Source organism: Schistocerca gregaria, chromosome 1 (assembly GCF_023897955.1).
Source record: "Schistocerca gregaria isolate iqSchGreg1 chromosome 1, iqSchGreg1.2, whole genome shotgun sequence".
Lineage (NCBI taxonomy): Eukaryota > Metazoa > Arthropoda > Insecta > Orthoptera > Acrididae > Schistocerca > Schistocerca gregaria.
This window is the reverse complement of record NC_064920.1, coordinates 771,712,023-771,738,678: the sequence shown is the minus strand read 5'-3', so window position 1 is coordinate 771,738,678 and position 26,656 is coordinate 771,712,023. Positions and strand designations below refer to the sequence as shown.

The 26,656-nt window shown below is 42.6% G+C and overlaps 1 protein-coding gene and 1 long non-coding RNA gene across 2 annotated transcripts in view; both read left to right on the top strand.

Moving 5' to 3' along the window:
- The window catches only part of LOC126268413 (uncharacterized), a 70,098-nt gene extending 67,024 nt beyond the window's left edge, over positions 1-3,074 (top strand). The window contains exon 3 of the long non-coding RNA XR_007549116.1: positions 2,998-3,074. This is a non-coding gene — a long non-coding RNA (uncharacterized LOC126268413). The remainder of the gene's footprint in view (positions 1-2,997) is intronic.
- LOC126268397 (failed axon connections) overlaps positions 1-26,656 on the top strand; it is a 147,398-nt gene that overhangs the window by 94,701 nt on the left and 26,041 nt on the right. The window lies entirely within an intron of this gene.

Genomic DNA, 26,656 nt, shown 5'->3' with positions numbered 1-26,656 from the left:
GCTAGTTAAATAAAACAGTCGCATGTACAATCATGCCTACAGTGGGCGAGAAAATTTTCCTTCGCTGGAAATGAAAATATTCTGTTGAGTTCATTAGAATTCTCATCTGCCATATAGAAGTATGCAGTAAGACAATGTACTAAATTATTTTTGAAGTAGAGGGAAATGAGAATTCCATAATGGCACGTGACCTGTCAGGTCATCTCTTCATATTACCGTATTATTGCTGTGCGTCGCCATATTAAGTGGCTATCAGTCGGAAGCTTAGACTTGGGCCATAGGTTCAGGAAATGCGAGCGTCCCTTTATAGCATTCGTACATTTTCTTTCAACTTAGGATGATTTCGAGGGAAAAATTGATAGTAACAGGACTAAAGTGAGCGACGTTGAAAAAACAAACTAAAGGAAGGCAGTTCAGAGAAGAGTAACATAGATGGGAAAGATTACAACCATGCCCAATCTGTACGTTTAGCAAGCAGTAAATTAAACCAAGGATAATTAAGGTTAGGGGAATGCAGTTCAGAGAGGAGATAGAAAACCCTTGGGGTTTGCTGGTGAGCTTGTTCTTTCAGACAAGGAATCAGTTGGGAAATCAGTTACAGATTATCAGATGAATAACAAATATAAACGAAAGTAAATGATGGAAAAATAACTGCATCTAATTCGATTATGCTGAGTTATTGTAGGAAATAAGTAAGTGGCGTTTGCTGTTTACATAACTGACGGCAGAAATAAAAGATTAAAATGCAAACTGGCACTAGAAAGAAAAGGATTTCTGAAACGGGAAATTTATTAACATCGAATAACAAAATTAGGCGTTAGAGCTTTTTGAGGCTGGTGAAACTTGGAAGATGCGAAATTAAGACGAGGTAAGCTTCTAAAATACGGTGCTGCAGAAGAATGCTGACGGTGGGAAGATAGAATAACTGAGACACTGCATCAAATAAGAGATTTGTCAAAACTATATTGAAAGAAGAGATGTTCATGCGATACATCATAAGGCAGCAAGAAATTGTGTGGTAAGGAAGGTAAGGCTAAGGAGGGGAGGAAGAAATAGTTTGCCAATGGTAAGCATGTTGAACTGGATGTACCTGCTCTTGTCCTAATAAGGCCAAAGTGTCAATTTTGTGCAGGCTAAGTTCCTGCATTTCCTGGGAGTGATTTGTGGAAATGGGTGTCGGTTGCGGCAGTTAGGCAGGGATAGACTGTATGTTGGATAGTGACGTGATGAACAGCTTCAGACCTGTTTTCGGGCTGAAGAACACAAACTTCCGCACAGTTAAACAAGAATGTGAAGGCCGTTGTGAGGTGTGCGGTGCACGTGCAGGAAGTCCAGCCAGCCCTCCGCCAGCCACCGCTGCCCGGCCAACTGGAAAGCCGGCCCGCCGGAAGTCCACGCTGTGTGTGACCACCCCCTCCTGCTAGGTCCATACCTCCATTGTGTCTTCTGTAACAGTGGTTGTTAGCTGTGCACTTGGTGAGGGCATTTAAGCGGCGTACGAGAATCAGACAAAACATTGGCGAATGGTAGTACCTTCTTCCGTATAAAGCTAGTGTTATTTTAATGCTGTGTGTGGCCATCGTCCAAGCGCAAATATTCGTTTCTTAAATAGTCTTTCCTTTCTGCATTATTGTACTGCTTCCAGATGCTTCGCCATCCACTTAGACGTCAATGGATTAGTTCTTGGCGTTTTTGGTTGGTATCTGCGTTTCCTTTAATCTGGTCACGTGTTGGTCGTATTGTAGCATAACTTACGAAACATAAGCATGTTCTCATGTAATGAACTTTACTTCATAATTTTTATTCTTTGCCCCAACTGCTGTGGAGCAGTACTGGCTGCTGTCACTAGTTCTAGATATTTCACGAAAACTGTGCTTGACATTCGTAACTGTATTGTTTGTTTATATTACGAAGAAAAAGTTCATAACATGAAAACATGCGTATGTTTCGTAAGTGAAGCAAGTGTGAGCTCCAACATGTGACCAGATGAGAGGAAACTGATACCAACCAAAAACGCGAAGAACTAGTCCACTGACGACGCCTTACAGTAAAAGGTGAAACTCGCGTAGAAAAATAAAATACACTACAGCAACAAAAAGCGGTTTATATTTACAAAACGAGTGGTTGATTTGTACATCGGATTGAGTACGCACAGAGGAGGGAATGGTAGCCTCCGATGGGAGAGAACGTTGCTCCTGATACGAGGACAGGGTTACGTACGAAGTGAGACAATACTTCGTAAATTTGCTTTAAGAAAAATTATTCTTAGCTCCTGCAACGGTGGGCGTTCTTACTAATCTAATAGTAGTAATAGTAGCAGTAGAAACATTGTTTTCTACATGTTGTTTGTTGCTTTATCACTGACGGCACCTGAGTTTTCTAGTATCACTGTGTTGCAGTAATTGTTTTATCTCTGCATGTTTTAGACGGTTAACAAACGGTATTCGTTGTGTGCTTTCCCAACCAGTTTCATCTCGACTGGCTCTATCAGTGCTAAGTGCACAGTTCATGACTGTCACAGCACCTTTCCATTGTGATGCCCCCTTCTGTAGTGAAGTATTCATAATTTCACTTCATCTGTTCTTCTAGCACATCATTTTGATGTTTCGTTGAATTCGCTTAGTTTAAGCAATGTCGCATAGTGCCACACTCAAAAACTTAGTCAACTTATTGTGACATTTACCACAATCTATACCAGACGTCCGGGAGCTGCAGTTCAGACCGTGCTTGCGGAAGCTACTTATAATTGGCAGTCTTTGCGTGCGCCATTAAGTTTCTTCCTCGTTCTGTGAAGAAATTCTTTCATCAATTTCCTGTATGTATGAATTTCGATTATATGGTGGTTGCCAGCCGTTGCACACAAGACTTGACCTTATGTAACATCCGGATACGAGGCTAATTCGTAACGACAGCTGATAATTGTCAGATTAGTTTCAAACCTGTGTTAAACTAAATATTTAGCCATTCGTTCTACATATTATTTTCTTTCTGTTTCAGGTAAGAAATTGATCTACAAACAAGTAAGGTTTCGTTTGGAATACTGGAGTAAATTTCCTGATCCCTAGGCGATTGAGGTAAGATACACTACAAATATTTACAGAATTAAGGAGACGTGACACGTTCCACATGTCTGCTGTGATCAAAAGTATCTGGATAGCGGGCTAAAAAGGACTTAAAAGTTCGTCGCGTCCTCCATCGGTAATGTTGAAATTCAATATGGCGTTGGCCCACGCTTAGTCTTGATAACAGCTTCCACTTCGCAGTCATACGTTCAATCACGTGCTGGAAGGTTTCTTGGAGACTGGCACACACTCTTCACGGACTGCTGCACTGAGGAGAGGTATCAACTTCGGTCGGTGAGGTCTGGCACAACGTCGGCGTTCCAAAACATCCCAGAGGTGTTCTGTAAGATTCACGTCAGGACTTCGTGCAGGCTAGTGCGTTACAGGAATGTTATTGTGTAACGTCTCCGCCACAGGCCGTGCATTACGAACAAGTGTTCGATCGTGTTAAGATGCAATCGCCATCTCCGAATTTGCTGTCAAACAGTGGAAAGCGAGAAGGTGCTTCAAACATCCATGGAGGCCTGTTCTGTGATAGTGCCACGCAAAACAAAGGGTGCAAGCCCCCTCCATGAAAACAACCACCACACCATAACAACACCGCCTCCGAATTTTTGTCGTTACTACACACGCTGGCAGATGACCACCGGGCATTCGCCATACCCATACACTGCCATCGGATTGCCACATTGTATACCGTGATTCATCACTCCACACAACGTTCGGCATTTACCAGCATAATTTGCGTCTGAGCAGCCGTTCGAACATGAAATCAGTTTTCTCACCTCCCGCCTTACTGTCATAGTACTTGCAGTGGATCCTGATGCAGTTTGGAATTCTTGTGACAGTGTGGATAGATGTCTGCCCATTACCCATTACGACCTCCTTCAACTGTCGGCGGTCTCAGTCAACAGACGTGGTCGCCCTGTACGCTTTTTGTGCTGTACGTGTCCCTTCGTTTCCACTTCACTATCACATCGGAAACAGTGGACTAGGGATGTTTAGGGGTGTGAAAATCTCGTGTACGGACATGACACAAATGACAACCAGTCACCTGATAATGTTCGAAGTCCGTGAGTTCCGCGGAGCGCCCCATTCTGCTCTCTCGCGATGTCTAATGACTAGTGATTTCACTAATATGGAGTACCTCGCAGTAGGTGGCAGCACAATGCACCTAATATGAATAAGTGTGTTTTGGGGGTGTCTGGATACTTTTGATGTTAGTGTAGCTTTGTTTTTGTTTAGGAAGAGTGGGAACACTGGATATCGTTGTTGCACTTATTGACTTACGAGGGTAATACTGAGTGCCTCTCGGAATGTTCATTTTTTGTTGGATTCAACGAGACCTGTTACAAAAATAAATAGGTCTGAGCCAGAAGCAAAGCTTACAACTAACTCTGTCACGGTGAAATCGAAAATTGAGCTGCTGATTACGCCAGTTCGTAGACAAGCTACGAGGTTGTGGCGAAGAGTTAGACATTATTACTCTGATAAATGCAAACGTTAATCGAGAAGCACCCATAATGTGGATGGCTCAGAACACTTCAGACAGTAAAAGTAGTCGCAATTTTTGAATACTCCATTTAGGCTTCCGTTGTTAATTGGTGACAGATGGTAACACAAGCCTTCAACCAATTAAATTTACCGCACGTGACTTGAAGCAGACTTCGTTGTTAGGACGAATCGGTTCCTCAGTTATCGTGTAAAGTGTAAAAGATAATTAGTACCGAAGTAAAGCCAGACAAAAATTTCAAAAAATCACGTAAAGTAGAGGAAGATCGCTGAAAATGAGTTTGTTGATTCTACTCCAAAGTTCATATGACATGGAAAGACTCGCGTTGCTGTGGCACGAGGGTCTGGAGGGAGTGTCAGGTAGTGCTGGGCCGGTCTATTTGTGGAATGTGTCGACACCTGGCAATCAGAGCGCGTGTTTTAATTAAAGCTGGCGGTAGGCTGTGCCAACTCCTCCCACACCGGCCGTAAGTAAACACAGACAACTCTCACCGGCACCGCCGTCCTTCCTGAATTTGCAAGTCAGGTAGATATCCTCAAAGTTGCAAACTTTCAAACAGGCGGATCACATTGACAGATCTATAAACAAAGTTCACAGAACTGACAGTTTGTTGTGATTGTCAGACTCTATTGTTTCCCTAGTGCCTGCTGCTGTGGTGTGTACCCCACGAGATACCGCAGGTTACTTTCTTCCCTTTTCACCTTTTTGTGCCTTAAGACCGTCTTGTGCAAGATGCTGCCTGCGTTGTCTATTTTCTCTTACCTATAGTAGTTGTGTTAAAAGTATTGTTACACCCTTTTAAACTCTCCGACTTGCTTATATAGTTTGCGCAGCTAAGGACCCTTTTTTTGCGTTTTCCTTTTTTACGTGTTTCATGATAAGGAGGGACTGATGACTCAGTAGTTCAGTCCCTTTAAACTCATCATGTGCTGCTTCAGGTTCTCCTCGCACTGCGTTAGTACAGCGTTCAGTTTGTTCCGGGTTTTCGACATAAACAGCATTTTATTAAAATTAGCAATGAATGGATCATTAATCCCTCCATCGCTCAGTTGATCCATCTCGTGTAGCCTAGCTTAGGTCTGCAGTAACAAGCGTTGACGGCTATTATTGTTTAGGCAGCCCTAGTCTGGTTTAATGAGCTTGTTTGTTTTGAAATGTCATCAAAATTGGTAGCAGTAACAATATAAAATTACAGTGGTAACTCAGTGTGTAGTTACATTACTGATGGACCAACCATAACGACAAAAATAGTTTGGCATGAACAGTTAGTTTCAAGAACCGTCGCTTCTCAAACCCCAAAACCGCGTTACCAGCGATTTAGAGATGTCTAAAGTTGCACATGGAATCCGGAACATGGTGCCGCTGGACGGTAGTCGCATATACCAGTTACTAGTAAAAGTAAAGACAATATTAATAAAAATATTCAGCAGGGAAGTAAACATTTTATCTAAGCCATTGCACTGCCAGTGCTCTGATTACGATGCACAGCCGTTACGAATAACATCAAATGAATTCGTAATTGCGAATAACTACCACCAGCTGTAGAACGGAATGGCAGTGAAAATTTGTGCTGGACCGTACTCGAACCCGGAATTCCCACTTATCCCGAGAGGTTGCCTAACCATTTGGCTACCCGTGCACGACTCACGGTTAGACCCGAACTTCCATAAATCGTCAACCATGCTTCTACGACCTGTACTTGTTCACACATTATGTATATTCTCGTAGAGGTCAGACGTACTTGAAAGTCGCTTGCCCGGTATCGGCAGATAAATGCGTGGAAGCGTGTTTGACAAGATATGGAAGTTAGTGTTGCCCTGGGTCGTTCACGGATAGCTAAATAGTAAGGCGACCGCTCGGGTTAGAATCACGGGCCGGCACAAATTATCAATGTCACTCCATTTTACAGTTGATGGTAGTCCTTATTCGCAATTGCGAATTCATTTCGTATGTTTTGATTACTTGATTGCTTCGTGATCTGAGCATCAGCCAAAATAATTCAGAAGTGTATTCACATTTGCAATATACCCATATTTAAAATAAATCCATAAACTGTTACGCCTTTGGGATATTTGTATGCTGGCTGCAAATAGCTATTTCACGAACATGTTCTAATCTTCCACGTACTACTATTCCTAAATAACGATGCATTTCCAATAGAATCAACACTATAAATGTTACTCTTGTCCTCTCGCAAGCCTTTACTCTTCTTCCCCCTTACTCATCCAAGAATAATAATTTGTTCGAACACTTTTTGTGCCGAAAAAGAGGATTAAGTAAACCTCGTGTCAACAAAAATGGAAAAACGTAGGCCGACTGCGGTGGCCGAGCGGTACTAGGCGCTTCAATCCGGAACCGCGCGACTGCTACGCTCGCAGGTTGGATGTGTATGATGTTTAGTTAGTTTTTAAGTAGTTCTAAGTTCTAGGTAATGTTGACCTCAGAAGTTAAGTCCCATAGTGCTAAGAGCCATTTGAGCTATTTGAAAAAGTAGAAGCCGAATACGTGCAGGATGTTTGTCAATTTGCGCTACGTAGCATAAACAGTAAAAAAGTAGTTGCAGTTCCCACTGCAGAAGCGAATAAAGAATTCCATTAGTAGCAATATTTTACATCTTAAGTATTTCTTCCCGCGGGATATTCACATGAAGGTATTCACATGAAGGTATTCACAAGAAGGTATTACGTAATGTTCAATATGGAATTTTCAGTTTATAATTCCCGACGTACCAAGGTTGTTAGAATCTGAAACCACCACTTGCGGGTTCTAAAAAATTTGTCTCCAAAACCAATAAAACCCAACTAGATTTAATTATATAATTTAACATAAATTTTACACAGTAACTCCTAAACAAATTAAATCCATATTCATTAAAAGCAACCATTTACTGTTAGATGAAGTTAGTTTTGTTGCAAAGTAAGAAACTCAGTTAAATAACATTTACACTTCCGGAAAAAACTTTAACTTAACGCAAAATCGTAGTAACTCTGAAGCACAATTTACTCCTTTTCAGAACCGTGCAGAAATTTATGGACACAAATTTATCGGGTCTCTTCACTCCTAAACTGCTTCTTAATTTTGACAAGGCAATAGGTGAAGCTTCCCAATGGACGCAGTGGTGGCAGCGCAAAAAGTAAAGCACTAATAAGTCTTAATTATGGGTTAGTGTTGAGAGTAGATTAATCATATGAATTTAGTCTGAATTGTCAACACGAAAAACATACCGAAACGAATAACAAACGCAATTTTATCGACTGGGCTGGGCTTTAAATACCCGGGTTTTTCTCACCCTTGTGACGCACAGGTGCTTATTTTGATTAGTAAGATACATTATTTACTCATTTTTCATCGTACATCTAAGTAGGCTTCCTTGGTGGGTAAACATGGCAACTCGTATGCCACATAATCAAGTCAGGATGACGATATTTATAGTAATGAATATGTGGAATTTAAAGTTGTCTTACTGACAAGCAATTACCTCGTTACTTTCTGTCCGAATGTAAGTGGTTACATGTGACGCAAAAGTAACACGGCCGTACAAAAGGGATCAGTCTGAACTCAAAATAGGTCAGTGAAAAAGCGCGAAATAATCGGGTGAGTTTACCAGATGAAACAGAAAGCGGAAATAGAAAGGGATGAGAATACCATAAGCTGCGAAGCCACGCCGATGATAAAAGATAAAGCTTTAGTCTCCGGTTGAATCCAGAGTGATTTCGCATAAGACGCGTGTTACATGGTAATTTGTTCTAAAGGCTGTAATAGAAACAGCGATGTCCGGATCTATTATTGTCTTGGTCTGCTTTGGAGAGAGGGTTGCACGAGACGGCTCAGCCTGCATACCCGTAACCTGCACTTGCCAGTATTTTGTATGAAGGGTAGGAGGTTCTCTTGAAAACCATACGGGACTTGTATTTAGAGGATACTTCCCTATAGAGGCTTCTGAAGAAGAGCGCTAGATTCCTAAAACCGGCGAAGAAATTAAATTTCTTTAGTGCGTCTGCTCTCTGGCCGGGGCTGGGTGTTTTTGTTGTCCTCATGGTATCATCCATCAATCATTGGTGGCAGTGGCTATGGTGGATTGTGTAACAATTGGACGGTGTAAACATTGGGTCTTTCTACCGGCGCTGATGACCGCGCGGGTGAACACCCCCACAAACCAATCATCGTGCATTTGGTTACTGATCTTCCAACAAATACATTCAGTTGTTGGAAATAAAGTACTGAACTGGCTGGCACTTGCGCACAGCAGTATATCGTCTGTAGATAGTGTCTAAAAGAGTGGAATACAGTAAAAACAATTGATATCCAACGAGAAAAGCAATGGACAAGGAAAGAACCATCGGTACATCGGAGCACATTTCTGCATGCAGTCTCTGACCAACAGATAACTAGTTGACATGCGGTGTTTAGATAGGTATCGAGCCACGCTGTTTCAGAATTCATTTTAATAAGAGACTGAAATCAAATTATCAAAATATTGTTGAAATCAAGCAGTGTTAAAATAGTCACGGCGGGTCTGACCTTGGCAAGTTTGATGTCAGATTGATTCAGTTGCTGTACTGTGGTGCTTACGAAAACCTGATAGATATTTATCGTGAAGTTCTGAAGAAATCTTTCAGGTGTTCAGGAACAGTATAATCAGTATTGAGATGATGATGATGGTGTAATATGCTGGTCGACCTACAATCACCTGGTAATCTATTGAGTTAAGCTTTCCTTCCACTCACTGACGAGAGGGGGAAGACGTCTTAAGAACGTCTATAATACTATCGATAAAGTTTTCAATCGTACCTATGCTCACGACGTGACATAAATAGTCGCATATTTGTTTCTGAGACTGCACATAGAGCAATAGAGCACCTCAGGCATTTAGCGAACGCCTAGAAGTTATCTGAGAAGATGACGCAGCGCAGAATAGCACAGCGCTGTTTGAGAAGTCCGTGTTTGGAAGACGTTCTCACGGCAATCGCAGCTGTTTACCACAAAGTCCCGGAATTATCACAGCAACGCGTCACGCCTCTGCGTTAGTCTGAACTTCGTGAGAGTTCCACGAAGCGACGCTATAAGGGGAACTAAGGCAACTACAGTGGGATAATTCCCTGTTTGGTGGGGGAGCGATGTTACTCGAAGACCGCTAGTGTTTGCGCTGTCCGCGGTACGAGATGCAGCTCTCTCACCACCCTCTCCTTCGGAACTACCTTTGTCTGTTTATACACTAGTGACACAAGTCATTGAATGCCTGCTGATACCGTATCTGACTGCACTTTTCTCGGCGAAGTGCAGCAACTCGACGTGGCATGGAGTCAACAAATCATTGAAAGTCCTATGCAGAAATAATGAGCCATGTTACCTCAACAGCCGTCAATTGCGAAATTGTTGCCAGTTCAGGATTGTGTGCACGAACTGACTTCTAGATTATGTCCAAAAATGTTCAGTGGGATTCCTTTCGGGCAATGTGGCTGGCAAAACCACTCGCTCGAACTGCCCAGAATATTCTCCAAACCAGTCGCGAAAAATTGTCCTGGTGACATGGCGCACTGTCATCTATAAACATTCCATATTTTGCAAAAACAGACATGTCTTATGGGATAACAGCAACCAGTGATTTTATAATGTTACTTAAAAACCGTCTTCATTGCAAATTTTTTATTCATATGACCGGTTTCGGTTAATTCAGAACCATCTTCAGATCTGCTATTTCAGTTACATGAGTAACCCGTCCAAATCCAGCAATTTTCACATGCTACGTCATGTGACGTAGCATGTGAAAATTGACGGATTTGGACGGGTTACTCATGTAACTGAAATAGCAGATCCGAAGGTGGTTCTGAATGAACCGAAAACATTCCATATTTGATGGAACATACCGTCCATGAATGGCTGGAAATAGATTCAAAGTACCCAGACATAACCAGCACCCAGGACATACCATGTAAACACAACTCTCACCGTTATAGAGCCAGCACCATCATGCACAATGGCAATGCCACATGGCAATTTGAGTACATGGCCTCGTGGGGCCTGCGCCACGCTCGAACCCTACCGTCAGAGCTTACCAACTGGAATTGTCTCATCAGACCAGACTACGGTTTTCCAGTCGTCTAGGGTCAACAGATACGGTTAAGAGCCCATGAGGCGCTAATTGCAGAGTCGTGCTGTTACACCAGGCTTTCGCGCCGGTCGTCAGTTGCCTTGGCCCATTAACGCCAAATTTCGCCGCACTGTCGTAATAGAAACGTTCATCGTACCTCTGTTATCGATTTCTGTGGTTATTTAACGCTGTTATCTGTAAGCACTCACATTCCTGCAAACGCCGCTTCTCTCGGTCGTTAAGTGAAGGCAATCGGTCACTGCGTCGTCCGGGTGAGAGGTAATGTGTATTCTCGACACACTTAAAACTGTGGATCTCGGGATATTGAATTGCTTTACGGTTTCTGAAGTGGTATGAACCATGGGTCTAGCTCCAACTATCATTCCGCGTTCGAAGTCTGTTAATTCCCGTCGTGTGGCCATAATCGCAACGGAAACCTTTTCACACGAATCACCTGCGTGCAAATAAGAGCTCAGCCCAAATACCTCTTGTATGCGATACTATCGCCATCTGTAGATGTGCGTATCGCTATCCCATGGACTTCAGTCAGCTGAGTGTGAATACAAATTATGTAACCTTCATATGGAGGCGAAGAAGAGGAATTATAGTGCATTAAAATAGCGAGCAGGCCTATGTATGTAAAAAATACTGAGGTTCGGGTGGACTAGTTCACAAAATTTTCAGTAAAACAAACTTTTCTGTTGTGTACAGATTGTTGCTCCTTACTTTTGGTTACTATATGGAACCACTCTTTATGCCAAGTGAGCCACCGCGAAAAGCGGGAATTCTGCGTTTGTCTTGTTCGCTCCGGCTTGTCATTGATCAAAGAAGCAATGAAAAAGGAATAGATTTATTGCTGCAAGCATTGCGACTTTGGAGTGTGTTGTTCGTTTTGAAATGTGTACTTCGTCCTTCATGTAAAATACTGTTCGTTACGATAAATAAATACCAACCAGGAGGCTTAATGAAACGGCTGACGTTAACAGGTAGAATGTGGTAATAAGTTCAGATTTGACAGCCCATAGCGTCTGGTTGAAATGCAGTGATTCACTTCTCACGTACATTAATAACTCGGCTTAAAATCGGCTGGGTTTTAAGCCCTGCAAACAAGTTTTGTCGTTTGCTTCTGGTCAGTATGCGGCAAATGAATCACACAAATTGCATAATCATTGTTGTAGTTAATTCTTTATTCAGAACATGCCGCAATATTTAAGATTTGATGTAGTTTTCACGATTGTAGAGTTGATTTACATTTTATGAGCGTCGCTGAAATGTGATTCGAATTTAAACACCATAATAAATAAGAAAGGTACGATGATAATTGCATTGTCTCCATATTTCCGTCTGGGGGAAGCTTTGCTACTTCATTCAGGTGGATTGTTACACTTCTTAAAATGTAGTTAAACACCTCTTAATTTCCATTGACGTTCGTGGATTTGAGTGCACGTACCACGGGACTGTAAAAAGCTCTCTAATCAGAATCGTTCTGCAGATAGTCGATCCTTGATAGAATGTTATTGAAACTACATGAAATTAACATAAAAATTGATATCGGCGGTGTCTGTACCAATAAGACTTCACTTCCTCTTACATCGTCGTACCGATTACGAGAAATTGGGCGTCTTCAGTTTGTGCAAACGCCACTGGATGCCGTCCACGATGACCCCGTTGTTTGAAGTTTAGGATGTTCACGCTAACAGGAAGCTGTCGGTTGATCCTGTCATGGAACGACCCTTTGATAAATAGGATGTGGAGCATTTATCTGAATGAAGAGGTGCATTGAATCGTGAGAAGTGACAGACGAGCGTATAAGATAGTGGTGTTGACGACCCAGCCGATACAGTGCAGCGGGCGCGGGATGTTAGAGCTGGCAGGAAGTGCCTGTCATATCTCTCGGCCGCAGCTTCCTCGTGACCAGACAAACGTCCCGATGATGCGATACCCGGAAGACAGTACTTCTGGTTCCCACGGACTCCAAACTGAAGCCTGTCACAACACAAGGAACTTGCGAAACAGATTGCCAGGCGGCGCAGTTAAGACTGCCAGATCAACGGTATTTGTCAAAGTCGCTATTGTTCCACTGTAAGAACTGAACAAACGTAACGATTGTGAGTACAAATGAGTGCTGAGACAAAGTTGATCATACCTTGTAAGATATGAAACCTGCTCCAGCGTGAAAACGAGTTTCTCTAAATCATGCGGAGCCTGTAACTGCCATTGAAGTATCCGTTACCGCTAAACTTGTACTTCCAAGCATTGAAATTAAAACCTCGTGCTTGAGCTAACAGCTCCCTTACTAATTCTCAAGGCCTTGCCGCTTCCATTCATTGAGAACAATGTGTTCGCGTAACACTATAAAAAATGTATGATGCAAGCAGATGTAGTAAGCCAGTGAAGACTGCCTTCAAATAAAGTTCCCGCATGCTCAACCGCAGTAAAAAGAACGAAGAGCGTCGAAAATTAACCTCTCGGAAGGTGCGTAGTCAAATATTAAATGTGCCGTGGATCTGACGCAACGAACGGTGTCCTCAATTTTACGAAACTGTCCGGCAGGCTATATCGGCTGTTAATATACCTTAGCGAATTTTAGAAGTTCCTGTTTGAACTAAGGCTGTACGCTAGATTGTTTACAAGTGTGTAGGAAGTTAAAATTTGTTGTTTGTAGACAGGACCCTGTACCATTTCGTACAACGAAATCTTACTTCATGGCTACATTGACGGTAAGCATCAAAGTGTGATACGAATAACGCAAGACGTCCGTTAGTCAGTTACCTGTGAACACTACAGCAATAGAAGCTTCTGTTACAAACTGATAGTCCTTGCCATTTTTTCGGGTTCTATTAACATTATTTGGTTGTAAATGTTCGTCAAAAGCCAAATTCGATAGGATAGCTCTGTAACAAACGTGTTCTTGTCGTTTTTTGAGCCATGTGAAGGTCTTATTTTGTACTTAGGAACACCCGAAAAAAAAACGGAAAATCGTCAAACTGACTTGATAAGTACATGCTTTGGTCAGTTTTCCCTGCAATTAAACTGTCAGAAATCGTGAATCCTCCAGTTCTTATTAGCGTTTCGGGTGATGTCCCTTGGTTGTAAAGCAAATGCCAGAACTGGAATTTCCTGGCCACAGTCTCTCCACTGGGATATCCTCTGTCCCATTAGCAATTAGCCTGGTATATGGCTGATAAAGACTAGGCTTTACGTTGTCAATTTCTGATAGCTCGTTCTAACCATCCGAGTAGAGAATGCAAAAAAGTGAACAGTAGAGGTCATTCATTACGCTTTCAGTAAATCGACAGTAATTGTTCCAATTATTGTGGAATAATTTGATGGTTCATCAGACACTGCGGAGCAACTGATATTCGAAACAATTTACGTCAGCTCGTCGTAGAAAAGAGTCACAGCTATATTGAGCCCTGGAAACTAGGATGGAACCGGTTACCAGTTCATGAGTTGGTGACCCTCACTTTTCATGTTTAAACGAGTTTAACACCTTCCTTTCTGCGTCTTGAGGAATGGAGTATAGTGGACGTTCTAGAAATAAGTAGGTGGGAGAGAGCGGTAGGCTGAAGATGAGAGGAGCTGGGTTTCCCGGTGTCCGGTGGAGACGTCCACTAATGGCTGTCGAGGGCAGCTAGCGGGTCACGGCCTCATCCTAGTGGCAACCTACGCGTCACCGTATCCGGAATCACACAAACTCCGAATAATAAGTATTCTTCCTGTGTAGTTATCGGTCTGAAAAGCAAAACTTGAGTACTTTTATTAGCCACAATGTTCGTGCATGGTTTTTTGATGCAAGGGATCCATGGTCTCCAGTAGCTCGTTAACGTATAAATGTAATTGGTTTATTCGATCTGGTGCCCCAGTTACCTTCATTCTTTTGACACCACCTTCACAACACTGAAATGCCTGTAATACACAAATCAGTCGTGCAATCTGACGGAAAAATTTCTGTGATTGCTGCACGTGCGAAAACAGCATAGCATCCCTGTACCACTCTTCCCTTGCATTCAGTGAACCCAAGCTGGAGGCGCGCATTGCACAATTCTGAACTAAACCTATCCACACGGCAGTGTATCACAGTTACCAGACGATAAATGCTGCTGGAAAAACAAAGTTCAACAAAACCGTTCTGACAAAGAATAAAACGCCAAACAAGACACACAGGGCATGCCATCGATATTTACTGTTGTGCACATACTTTGGGGTAAGGAATCTAACAAAATGCAGTTGCTCTGTACGGAGCCGCCAAAATGCCGATATTATCTTTGAAAAATCTCCAATTATGTCGTATTTAATTTCACTCTGTGTACACACTGCCCATGACACTGGAAATACACGCTACATAGAGACATGCATTAGTACAGATAATGCAATAGGTGAATTACTGCCCCCTGGTGATCACTGGAAATGACAGGTTGCTGCCTGTAAATGTTAAATGGTGTCAAACTGTTCTTTGTGGGGAAAAATACAGGTAGTAGTACGAACAGGCCAGCAGGTTAAATATTGAAGTGTCAGTGCAACTCGTGGGCATTGTGGTGAATGAGCGCACAACCTGCTCCAAGAACTCCGCTGTGCCTGATCTGCATAACTGAAATTTCTATTGTTTTTACATTTGGTCCAGCGCAAAGAGCCAGAGTAACTGCTGGCGCAGAGGGCCCAAACATCCACCTTAAACACTTGTGAAGGGCGTGTTGTTGCTGTGCTCATCAGTTCTGAGACTGGTTTGATGCAGCTCTCCATGATGCAAGCTGCTTCATCTCCCCATACGTACTGCAGCCTACATCCTACTGAATATGCTTAGTATATCCATCTCCCTTGATGCCTCACATGATCTACCAATCGATCCCTTCTTCTAGTCAAGTTGTCACAAACTCCTTTTCTTCCCAATCCTATTCAATACCTCCTGTGTATCCCATGTATGTGATCTGCCAATCTAATCTTCAACATTCTTCTGTAGCACCACATTTCGAAACCTTCTATTCTCTTCTTGTCTAAACTATTTATCGTCGACGTTTCACTTCCATACATGGCTACACTCCACACACATACTTTCAGAAACGACTTCCTGACGCTTAAATCTATACTCGATGTTAACAAATTTCTCTTCTTCAGAAACGCTTTCCTTGCCATTGCCAGTCTACATTTTATATCCTCTCTACTTCGACCATCATCAGTCATTTTGCTCCCCAAATAGCAAAACTCCTTTATTGCTTTAAGTGTCTCATTTCCTAATCTAATTCCCACAGCATCACACGACTTAATTCGACTACATTCCATTATACTCGTTTTGCTTTTGTTGATGATCATCTTACATCCTCCTTTCAAGACACTGTCCATTCCGTTCAACTGCTCTTTCCAATCCATTGCTGTCTGACAGAATTATGTCATCGGCGAAAATCAGTTTTTATTTCTTCTCCATGGATTTTAATACCTACTCCAAATTTTTCTTTTGTTTCCTTTACTGCTTGCTCAATGTACAGATTGAATAGCATCGGGGATAAGCTACGCTCCCTGCATTTTACCTCTGCCGCCTTCAGAATTTGAATGAGTATTCCAGTCAACATTGTCAAAAGCTTTCTCTAAGTCTACAAATGCTAGAAACGTAGGTTTGTCTTTCCTTAATCTTTCTTCTACGGTAGGTCGTAGGGTCAGTATTGCCTCACGTGTTCCAATATTTCTACGGAATCCAAACTGATCTTCCCTGAGGTCGGCTTCTACCAGTTTTTCCATTCGTCTGTAAAGAATTCGCGTTAGTATTTTGCAGCTGTGAATTATTAAACTGATAGTTCGGTAATTCGTATCAAAGCAATTACCACATTCTGTCTTTACACACGCTAAGATCTTCGGTAACAATATGATAAGCAATTTACAACACCCGTGTTTCATAACAATTAAGACCACAAAAATCAGAGTAACCGAAGGAATTAGTTCCGCAGTATAAAGCGACGGTTCTTAGTAACTCGTTGTTTCAGCGTCATAGAGAACAGTTTTTAACTTTCGACGGTTTTCTCGCGGATAACTCGCGATTGGTAGAGGACAAGGGAGTACCAGTGGTACCATAGGGTAGCTTGGAGTAGATACAGGAACTCTGAGACTGGGGACCTGCTCAGAAAAGTGCTTGGACAATGAGAAAACTTGAGGCATCCGAAAAAATTTTTGGAAGTTTCATCCTATTCCTTACCTCCGCGTATTTCCGCTTCTGTAGTAGGTGGGTGGAAAACTTATTGAATCCAATGAAAAGGGATTGGTACTCCTAAATAGGTGTTCAGTAGTTGGTGAACTGCTCCCAGAAGATGGCTCCACTCAGTGGAAAAATGGTGGAAAAGTGCACTGACCTAAATAGTCAGATGAAATGGGACTACGATCAAAAACTATTTATGGCTAAAAAAAATGATATATGCGTGCATGCGGCGCAACATGCGTAACGACTTAGTGCAACATTATTGAGAAAGTGCTCGTACAAGTTGCGAAAAAGTTTCGCGAACGTCTGCGTCGGCGGCTGCGGTGGTGGTGTCTGTGTGGGGCGTGAAGGCGGCTATTGACGCAGGGAGGCGCGCCTGCGTGCGTGCGCTCCCCCTCCTCTGGGCTGCTCTTCACACCTCGGGTGCGCACAATGACGCGCTTGTGGAGCGCCAGCGCCGCCACGGTAGCGGCGGGCCCCGCGTTACCCTGTTCACACCCCGACGTGCCGCGCCCACACTCACCGCTGCTCACCCTAGCACGCGGGCGAAGACCTGAGAGCGGCGCTAGGCACGTTACTCTGCGCTCTCTGGTAGCGTACAAACAAAGCTTGCATCTGGTGCCAAAAGCTCATCACACCGTTGCGGCTGTACTTCAGAGATTAACTTCATTTAAATTCTCTATTCGTGTCGAAAAGTCGAACATGAAAGGAAGGGGAGAGGAAATAAAAGCTTCGAGGGTTTGCTGATGACGTAGTTCTGTCAGACAGTAAAGTAGTGGGGGGAGGGGGGGGGAAGTAGTTAAATGGAATACATAGTATCTGTGAAAGGGATTATAAGATATCAACAAAACGTAAAATTAGGGAACCAAAATAACTGATGGCCGAAATAGGATGATACAAATTGCAGACTTGAAGTAGCAAGAAAATCATATTTGAAACAGGGAAATTCGTTACTTTCATATACAATTTATCAGGAAGTCTATTTCGAAGGTATTTCTTGGGAGAAGTGTCCCGAAACTAACGTACTCTCAAGACTCAGATAAGAAAATCGCAGCATTTCAAATGTGGAGCTACTGAAAAACGCTGAATGTAAGATCGATAGAACTAATAACTAAACAGGTGGTGCTACATCGCCGGTCGCTGTGGCAGAGTGATTCTAGGCGCTTGTGTGGAACCCCGCTGCTACAGTCGCAGGGCGTGGATGTGTGTGATGTCTTTAGGTTAGTTAGGTTTAAGTAGTTCTAAGTCTGGAGGGACTGATGACCTCACATTTTAAGTCCCATATTGCTTAGAGCCATTTGGTGCATTTTTTTATTTATTTTTTTATTTATTTTTTGGAACTACATCGAATTGTGGAACAACTGGCTGAAAGAAGGCGCGGTTTCCTAAATCATAGGAAGGCGTCACGGAAGCTTAAATTCAGTATCAGATCGCTGCGAGGGGTAAAAGTTGCAGACAGCCAAGGCAGTCAATGCAGTAAGCAGGTTAAAATGAAATTAGGCTTCAGTAGGAAAGCAAAGAAGCAGATTGCACGGGATGGACTAGCACAGAGTTGGATCAAAGCAATGGTCGAAGATTCAAAGAAGTGTGACTGACGCCCGATAAACAGGGAACTAACATGCATCTAGATTAGAAAATAGTGCATTGATATTGGCTAGGCACTAGCCGAAACCTTGATTTGCGTAATAAAATCTACAAAAAAAGTGATTGCTGCGCTTTGTAATTTATAAATAGCATAACAGTCGCTGAGTGCACCCACTTTCCTAACGGAAGGTAACCTAATGAATCGTCGAAGATCACCCGACATGGTGAAAGTCTCTCGTTGAGCTCCATACCAGATCAGATTACCAGACAACATTGAGAGGAGCTTAAAGAACAGGTTTTTATCATGGAACAAAGGTGATGGGTCGCGGATGTGATGAACTGGGTTGGTATTTAAACAAAAGCTTCATTGCGGTCAGGTCTTGATTATGAAATTTCAAGTTACTACTTTCTCATCCAAATGCAAAAGTTTCCTCCACTTAGGGAAGAATGTTCGTACTGGTGCTCGGAAGAAGAGACGCGAGAGGTAATGTTCGCTACGCTCAGTTAGAATGTGGTACGGTACAGATATAGTTGAAAAGTAGCGTCTTGCACATTCTGACAGTTTAGTGTGGTTTTCAGATTAAACATGTACGTACATGCACCAGATCCGTAGTTTGTAAATGGTCACCTGTGTTCTCCTATCATCGTGGTTTTTTAAATTAATTTGAACGTTACCCTAACAGCTGGGTCAGTTTACCAGTATCGGCCATAGAATTGAAACCATGGAAATCAGGGAATTTAACCATTTACCGAGTGACATCAGCTGCTTTCGCGTGAAATGAGTTACCTGCCAACAAATACGTAGTTGCTTGGGACAAGAAATGAACATAACTTTCATAAAACAGTAATTTTTTAATACCCAAAGAGTTTTCTATCGCTAGACTGTTGTTCCCCTTACTCAGAAAAACACACATTTAATGTAGATTGACGAGACCGTAGGAAAGCAGTTGCCTGTCCTTCAGCTGTCATTTTAAGATCTCTACTGTGTACGGTCTTATAAATTGCATATCTTCTAATTTTGTGGCTCTGGCTTTTTATAGAGGCTGCAGAAGACTGATCGTAAAACATGGTTTGGCGAAACGGTGTGCCTACATTTGAAAAAAAAAAAAAAAAAAACAGGCCTGGTACACGGGTTGAACAGTAGTGCCTTTGGAATGTTGTTTATTCACTTAAGTGAAGATTGAGAAACAGAGCGAGAGCAGCAGCATCCTTACACAACACGCACAAACTATGGATATACTGAAGTTATTTCGTTAGGGAAAAGTTTGAAGATTCAGAATTAGATTTGGCCTCCTAAAGGAAATTGCATCGGAGTTTAGTAGTCACCAATTTATAATATTTAATAACGTCTGTTAAGTGGTAAGTCGAATTGTTTGATCGGTTGTTAATACAGAGACGTATGTCATGTTTAAAGAGCAGTTTGTGACTGAGGGCGCCTGAGGTTTTCAAAATGACTTCAGTTTGTTCAGGCTCATTTAGTTCCTACGTAGCTTACGGAAATTAAGATGTCACAGGTTCGTAAAGTTAGTGCCGAATAACTCATTTTATATCTTGTGAACAAATTGTCGTTCGTGACACATGAAATGCTAACAACTCGAGACCTATCGGCCCTAGATTCCTTTCCTACAACACCCGTTCTGTAGTCCACTGTCCATTATGGAAAAGTTTCAAGAATGGAATTTTCTTTCCGAGAGGTCTTCATTGTAAATACCGTCGCCCAGGGGAAAATTGCAGTTCAGAGACAACCGCCTAATTAGCCAGTCGCCTGTGACAAAGATAGTAAGAAATGCGTCGCCTGTGTACGTACACAAAACTCCCGCGTCTCGGCACAGGACGTGACGACTGCACGAGGCGCGTCTACGCAACTACCGGAAGTGCGTGATTGCGTGGTCTGCCTACGCAAGGCGCACTGCGCGTGCGGGTGTTTAAACAATGAACGCTGCGTCGGGGAGGACAGACAACAGAGAGCTTTAAATGTCTGAGCGCTGGGCAGCCGGAGACGTACAGATATTGACATTGTCACTCTCGAAAGTGTCCTTGGAGTTGTGTAAATAAAATGTTCGATTTAATGAACTGCCCGTCTGCAGGGTTGCCTAGCTCTTTCCCAATGAGCCAAAGATCATGACATGCAGCTTATTTAGTAAATACAGAAAAAAGTCTCCGGTTATTCGTGTAGTCTCGTGTCCGCGTTAACCAGGATCAGCAGGAAATTGGTGTACATTCAGCCAAAGCAGGTGTAGCTCTGATGAATAAAAGCACACCCCCACAAAAGCTAAAGAAACTGTGTATAAGAGAGCTGTAAAACAATGAGCGTGATAATATTTTTGGTTCCTGAAGCAAAGTCGTGTTATGGCCTTCTGAAAATAAAGAAAAAGTCGAGTAGTTACATGGTGTGATTTCGGTAGTGAACAAGGATAAAAGATAAAATTCGGGTTCATTATGCACTGAAAACTGACCGACAGGGCGGATACTGAGTAATCCTTCTCACATGTTTACGAATTTAAACCATTTGGAGAAACCGAAAAGACGTTAACTTTCCAGTCGGATAAGGTAGGCGAGGAAGACGAAAAATAGTTACAGAAACTGAGCCCTGCTGTTTCTCCCGGTAGTCTTACTACGGCTGTGGCAAATGAACAGCAGCTGAAGCACTTCGTTCAAAGATAGGCGGTATTCGGAAGACGTTAAAAAGTGCAGTGTATCCAGAAAACTAGGTAATACTATGGGAACGAGCGAAGGCCACAAGTGATTCTTAAGAGAACGAATATTGGCGTCGCGTGATCGTATGTTGTTTCTGCTGATTAGGAGGTGGCAACTGCTATGATACTGGTCTATCTAATAAGCAGAAAAACACCGTAAGTGGATCTTCTTCCCCATTCTTCCTCAGTGTACGTCTTCACAAGAACCAGAGCTTTCTCTGAAGACCAAACAGCTTATCTGAAGCGTAGTCAGTGCCATGTCAATTCAAGGAGACAATATTGTTACATATATGCATAGGTGTCTGTAAAGTGCAACGTTGTTCTGTCTCTAACGTATGGAGAACAAATCGACAATCTTCATCTACATGAAATATGAACTCCGTCAGCCATATAGTGTATCATAGTTTTCCGTCCTTCCTACTCTACTCTAGTAGCGTGCGTGGGGAGGAATGTATATTTCCCTGTGCATATTCTCGAAATTATCAAAGAGAAGCAACTGCACAAGGTGTGTTGATGGTAGCAATGTTCCTTAATTCGTACTTCGTGTGCATTCAAAATTTGTCATAATTTCAGTGATTCTTATTGGCTTTCTGATAGCGTCTCCCGCTGGTTTTTTTTAGCATTCCTGTGACGCTTCCCGCTAACCAACTAGGGACAAATCTGGCATCTCTTCCTTGAATTATCTTCCATTAACAGAACTGGTAAGAGATCAAAGGTCATGGACAACGTTCTGGAATTAGTCTATAGTAGTATAAGCACGTCTTTCGTGAAGGAATTAACTTATTTAGGATTCTTTTAGTAAGTCTGTGTAGCAACTTCCCTCTGCAAAATTGATTTATATGATAGTTACACATTGAACAAGTAATTCTCCTATGGTTCCTAAGATTAAAAAAATATAATACTGCAGTAATACATACGTCGCTAGAGACGACAGATAAGTTGAGTAAAAGAGGAAAGATCTGGCGACGGAAGATGGGCTGTCATTTCCTAGTGAACTGAATTTGTAGAGAAAACGTGTAAGTAAAATGTTCTGAGTCAGTGATTTGCTTATTGGATCACAAAGCGTTTAGACTGCACACACAATCCTCAGTTGAACACTACCATATTTACGTATGCCGCATTATTGCACTGCGCAAATAACTTTCCACATTACCCGGCAGAATGCGTCAGTCCTTCCTTACTATATACAGAGATTGTATCAGAAAGGTCGGTATTTCATGTTCATACAAAATGTCACACCTTATGTACAGTGGAGAGAAAGTACAAGAAGTAACAGTGCGCATCATCTGTTTAATTCTACCTTACCTGTATGAACAAGGATTTTGCCTTCAGCATAAATGTTTTTCACCCATACGTGTTTCGGTGAAATTTTACCTTAGCCAGGGAGTTAATATTCTTACAGCCAGGATGTGAGTGACGTTCATAAAGCTGTCTGTCGTCAGCATTGCAGCTAATATTTGGCACATTTCATTTGAATTTTTTTTTAGCTTTACAGTTGCCGTGATTATGAAACTGTACTTACAAAAGCACAGTGTCAGTTAAGATGTTTAACTGTAGGAGAGCTGTTTCTGAAAATAGACTAAATACAACCTGCTAATCATTGGGCCTGCTGCTGTGACACACTGCGCTCAGCACTAATACCAAGAAAATAACAATGTCATTCTCAGCCTGATGGTCATGATCGTCATCTAAACATGTATGTGTACAAAAATTGGAAAGTACGAGTACGACTCACGCTCAGAGTTTTTCGTACAAACTTACGTATATAGATAATTCATCCCGAGAATTGGGACTCCACAGAAAGTTTTAACTTCAAATGTTTTGTGTAATTTTACGTTTGCTATTGTAATTCCTGAGGAAAAGTGGTCTAACAAATGTGCACACATGGATATCATACGAGTATTTTGTTTCATGTTATATAATTAGAGATTAATAATTTTCGTATTTTTCCTTTAGTTGCACAGTGAAACGTCGCTGCTTGCCAAATTTCATAATTTTAAATAAGTTAGTTACGTGTTTTGATGACTGAATTTGCAGGTATCAAAATAAGACCTAAATGGCCGTACCTATAGTCTTTATTGGCTTAGCTTAAACTATTTACACCGACAGGGACTCAAGACCTTCCGATGTGGCAAATTTCAACTCTATACGTGTGCTAGTTGCTGAGAAAAAGATATCTTAAGTCTGACGTAAGGACACAGTTGCCCTCTAAGTGTTCCGTTCCTACCAGTTGAGGCATGGAATCCAAAAATGACTAACATTGAAAATATATTTATATGTATTACTTGCAGATATCATGCCATTTATGGTAGAAATAGTAGGCGGTGGAAATAGTAGGGTAGACAGTGCAAGATGATAAAACTGGGGGTAGTGTGTGCAGTCCGAACGCGGCGCTTGCGAGTGGAGCAGGGTGGCATTATGTCAGTGGCGGCAGGGTGAACGGCCTGTGCGGCAGTCGCCATAGCAACGGGTGGCGGCCGGGGCGCGGCAGGGCTGGGGCCGCTCAATTAAGCCGCCCTCGGCGTCGCCTGGGCCGTAACGAGCCACCACCAGCCGGTCACATCCTGCCTCTCTCCGCTCTCCTCTCCGGACCAATTAACCCACTACTACTTTCACATTACAGCACCAACGCTGAAGTCACAAGGATAATTCCCGTAACTGTGAATAAACTATAAAACTTCTCCGTAGCGCAGAGTGGTAGAAGCTGACACTGACGACTTTGCGTTCGAAACGTACACGACGCGAAAGATTATCTGCAACTTGCATAAAAACCGGAATGCGGTTAAAATAACAGAAGTAGTAGTAATACAGTGAAAAAAGATTGTAACCTCTCTCCGGATTATTGGATCTGTGCACTGAGCAAGCTGTTGAGTAAGGATAAATCTGGTAAAGTAATCAAAGTTAATGCAGAAGACCTTTGCCAGTGACCTTCTGATTATCTGACGGCAAAGGATGTAGAAGATGAATAAATGGATAGTGTCTTGAAAAGAGCTGTAATACGATCATCATCAAAAATAAAACGGGGATAATGCAATGTGACTGCATTTAATCAGGCAATGCGCAGGGAATTAATTGGTTGGTGCACAAGTTTTTAACGTTTTTCCACAAGTTAAACAAATATACAGAATCGCTCGAACAGTCCACGGGTGTACTGCCGGTCCAGTGTCAAACGGGCACAATATTTCGGGGATCAGGCATGTCGCCATCGTCAGGTGCGGTGGCGAACTAAATACTGGGACAGCATCGCTAGAGGGGCTGTCTAAATTCGTACATGGGACGGGCTCGTCAACCGAGAGGGCGGCTACAACCTCAGCAGGGCATGGGAACCAACACTGAGTCTAATTGATAAACGACGCTCAGCAAAGGAAACGAACGGGCGACTAGGGCGGACGAGGCAATTACACCGACGCCAGCGTCTCAGCGGGCACGGACCGCGGAGGGGAGAGAGAGAGAGAGAGAGAGAGAGAGAGAGAGAGAGAGAGAGAGAGCCCCTCGCGAGGGGAGGGGATTTAAGACGGACGCCCGCCCGCCCGCCCTTAGGAGCCCACTTTGTCAGAGCACCCGACGATGGCGACATGTCTGATAGCACAATGTACCGGCAGTACACCAGTGGACTGTTTCAGCAAGAAATACGCCGGGAGAAACTGGAGAATCAGATATACAAAAGACTTCAATCATCATCAGTAATTTATTCCCCTTCATTATCTACAAGTCTGTCAACGCTGGGGCAACTTTTTGAATCCGCGACTGTAGAATTCAGGTGGTTTATAGGCGAAGAACTACTAGCCATGTTCGGAGCGCAATTTCATCCGGAAAGGAAGTTCCTTGAAGGTTGTTCGGTAGTGTGAAAATTTGAGAGTGCAAGAGCAGGTGAATAAGGTGGATGTCGAAAGATTTCCCAATTTCTGTATAGGGTTGTTAGTCTAGCAGAATACGAGCGGGCGTTATCGTGGAGTAGCGTCGCTTCAGGCAGTCTTACTGATCGTTGTTGGATCGCGTCTGCAAGACGTCGGTTATTGATAATAAATGGTAGCAGCGATAGTTACACCTCGGAAGCAATTCGCAGTACACCTCACCGTCGCTGTTTCGCCAGAAACGTAACTTACCTTTCGTCCATGCGCGCAGGTCTTTATACGGGATGTTGCTGCGCCGTATGGGTGAAGCCAATCCTTTCTTTCCCCTACGTTAGCACAAAGACACCACTCCTCGTCACCAATAACGGTACGGGATACGAATGGTCGGTTTTTTCTCGAGCCAATTGATGAGCAAACAGATTCGATGCGCTGTAAAAGCGATTGTTCTCCCGCATCGCTTCCAAATTTTGCGTTGTGGTGGAATGATCGCAGTTTTAACACATCTTCCAGTTCTCGAGTTCACTGACGTGGATCATTGTGGATACAAGCGTTTAAATGATCGTCAAATCCCGATAAATGGCTCTATTGGACAACAAATTAACTGACGATGGCGCAGGTAAAAATAGAAAGTTCTGATTGGCAGTAACTTTCTTCGGAAAACGACAAATCTGATATCGAAGTATTGTCTGAAGATATTTGTTTGCAATGTAGCCTTGTGCAGAAGTAAATCGTGGACGATAATCAGTTCAGACAAAGAGAGAATAGCGTTCGAAATGTGGTGCTACAGAAGAATGCTGATGAGAATATAATTAAATCGTATTCCTAGCCAAGAGGTACTGAAACAAGAGACGAAATGAGATAGCACGACTTAAATAATTGATTGATTGGAAACTTCCTGCGGCATAAAACTAGCAGAGCCAGCAAAATCATTGGCTACAGTACAAAGGTTAAAAAATAAAAAGGAAATAGGTTGCAGTGGATACTCAAGACTTAAACTGGATAGACGAGAATGGAGAGCTGTATCAAAGCAGTCTTCGGATTGAAGATGGCAACAACGAGAAAAACACACTGAAGGTGAGGAACACCTTTTCGATGTTGTGTCGCAAGTACATATGGATCGGTGCGTTACAAATAAACGTTCTGAATTCAATCCTCGCCCAATACGAAGAGTTCTTTTCGCAACTTCTTTCTTTAGTTATCTCCGGTAGAGAGAGAGAGAGAGAGAGAGAGAGAGAGAGAGAGAGAGAGAGAGAGAGAGAGAGAAATATATATACCAAGTTGCACAACGGTTCGTAGTACCGAACAAATCTAAAATGTCCATAACCGGTTCGGCAAAAGCGTACCACGTCCGACACAGCTTACCTGATAAACTGTTCTGCAGATAAACATTCGGGTTAACAGCTTCTCCTTATCTTCATGCGAAAGAACTTTCTCCCAGTCTATCAACCTTTTGTCCCTAGAGAAACTGAGTTCCAAACGACTGAAAACAGGCGCACGTCGTTACCGTTTTCGGAAAGGATGTTGGCACGTATTGGTATAGAGTGAACCCTATATCGATGACTGCAATCTGTTGTAAAGTAAGAAGTTGTATCTCTGTTTAGACATCTTGAAAATGTACCTGAGAATCAGTATGGATCCTACAAGAAGCGATTTTGTGAAACACAATTCGCGC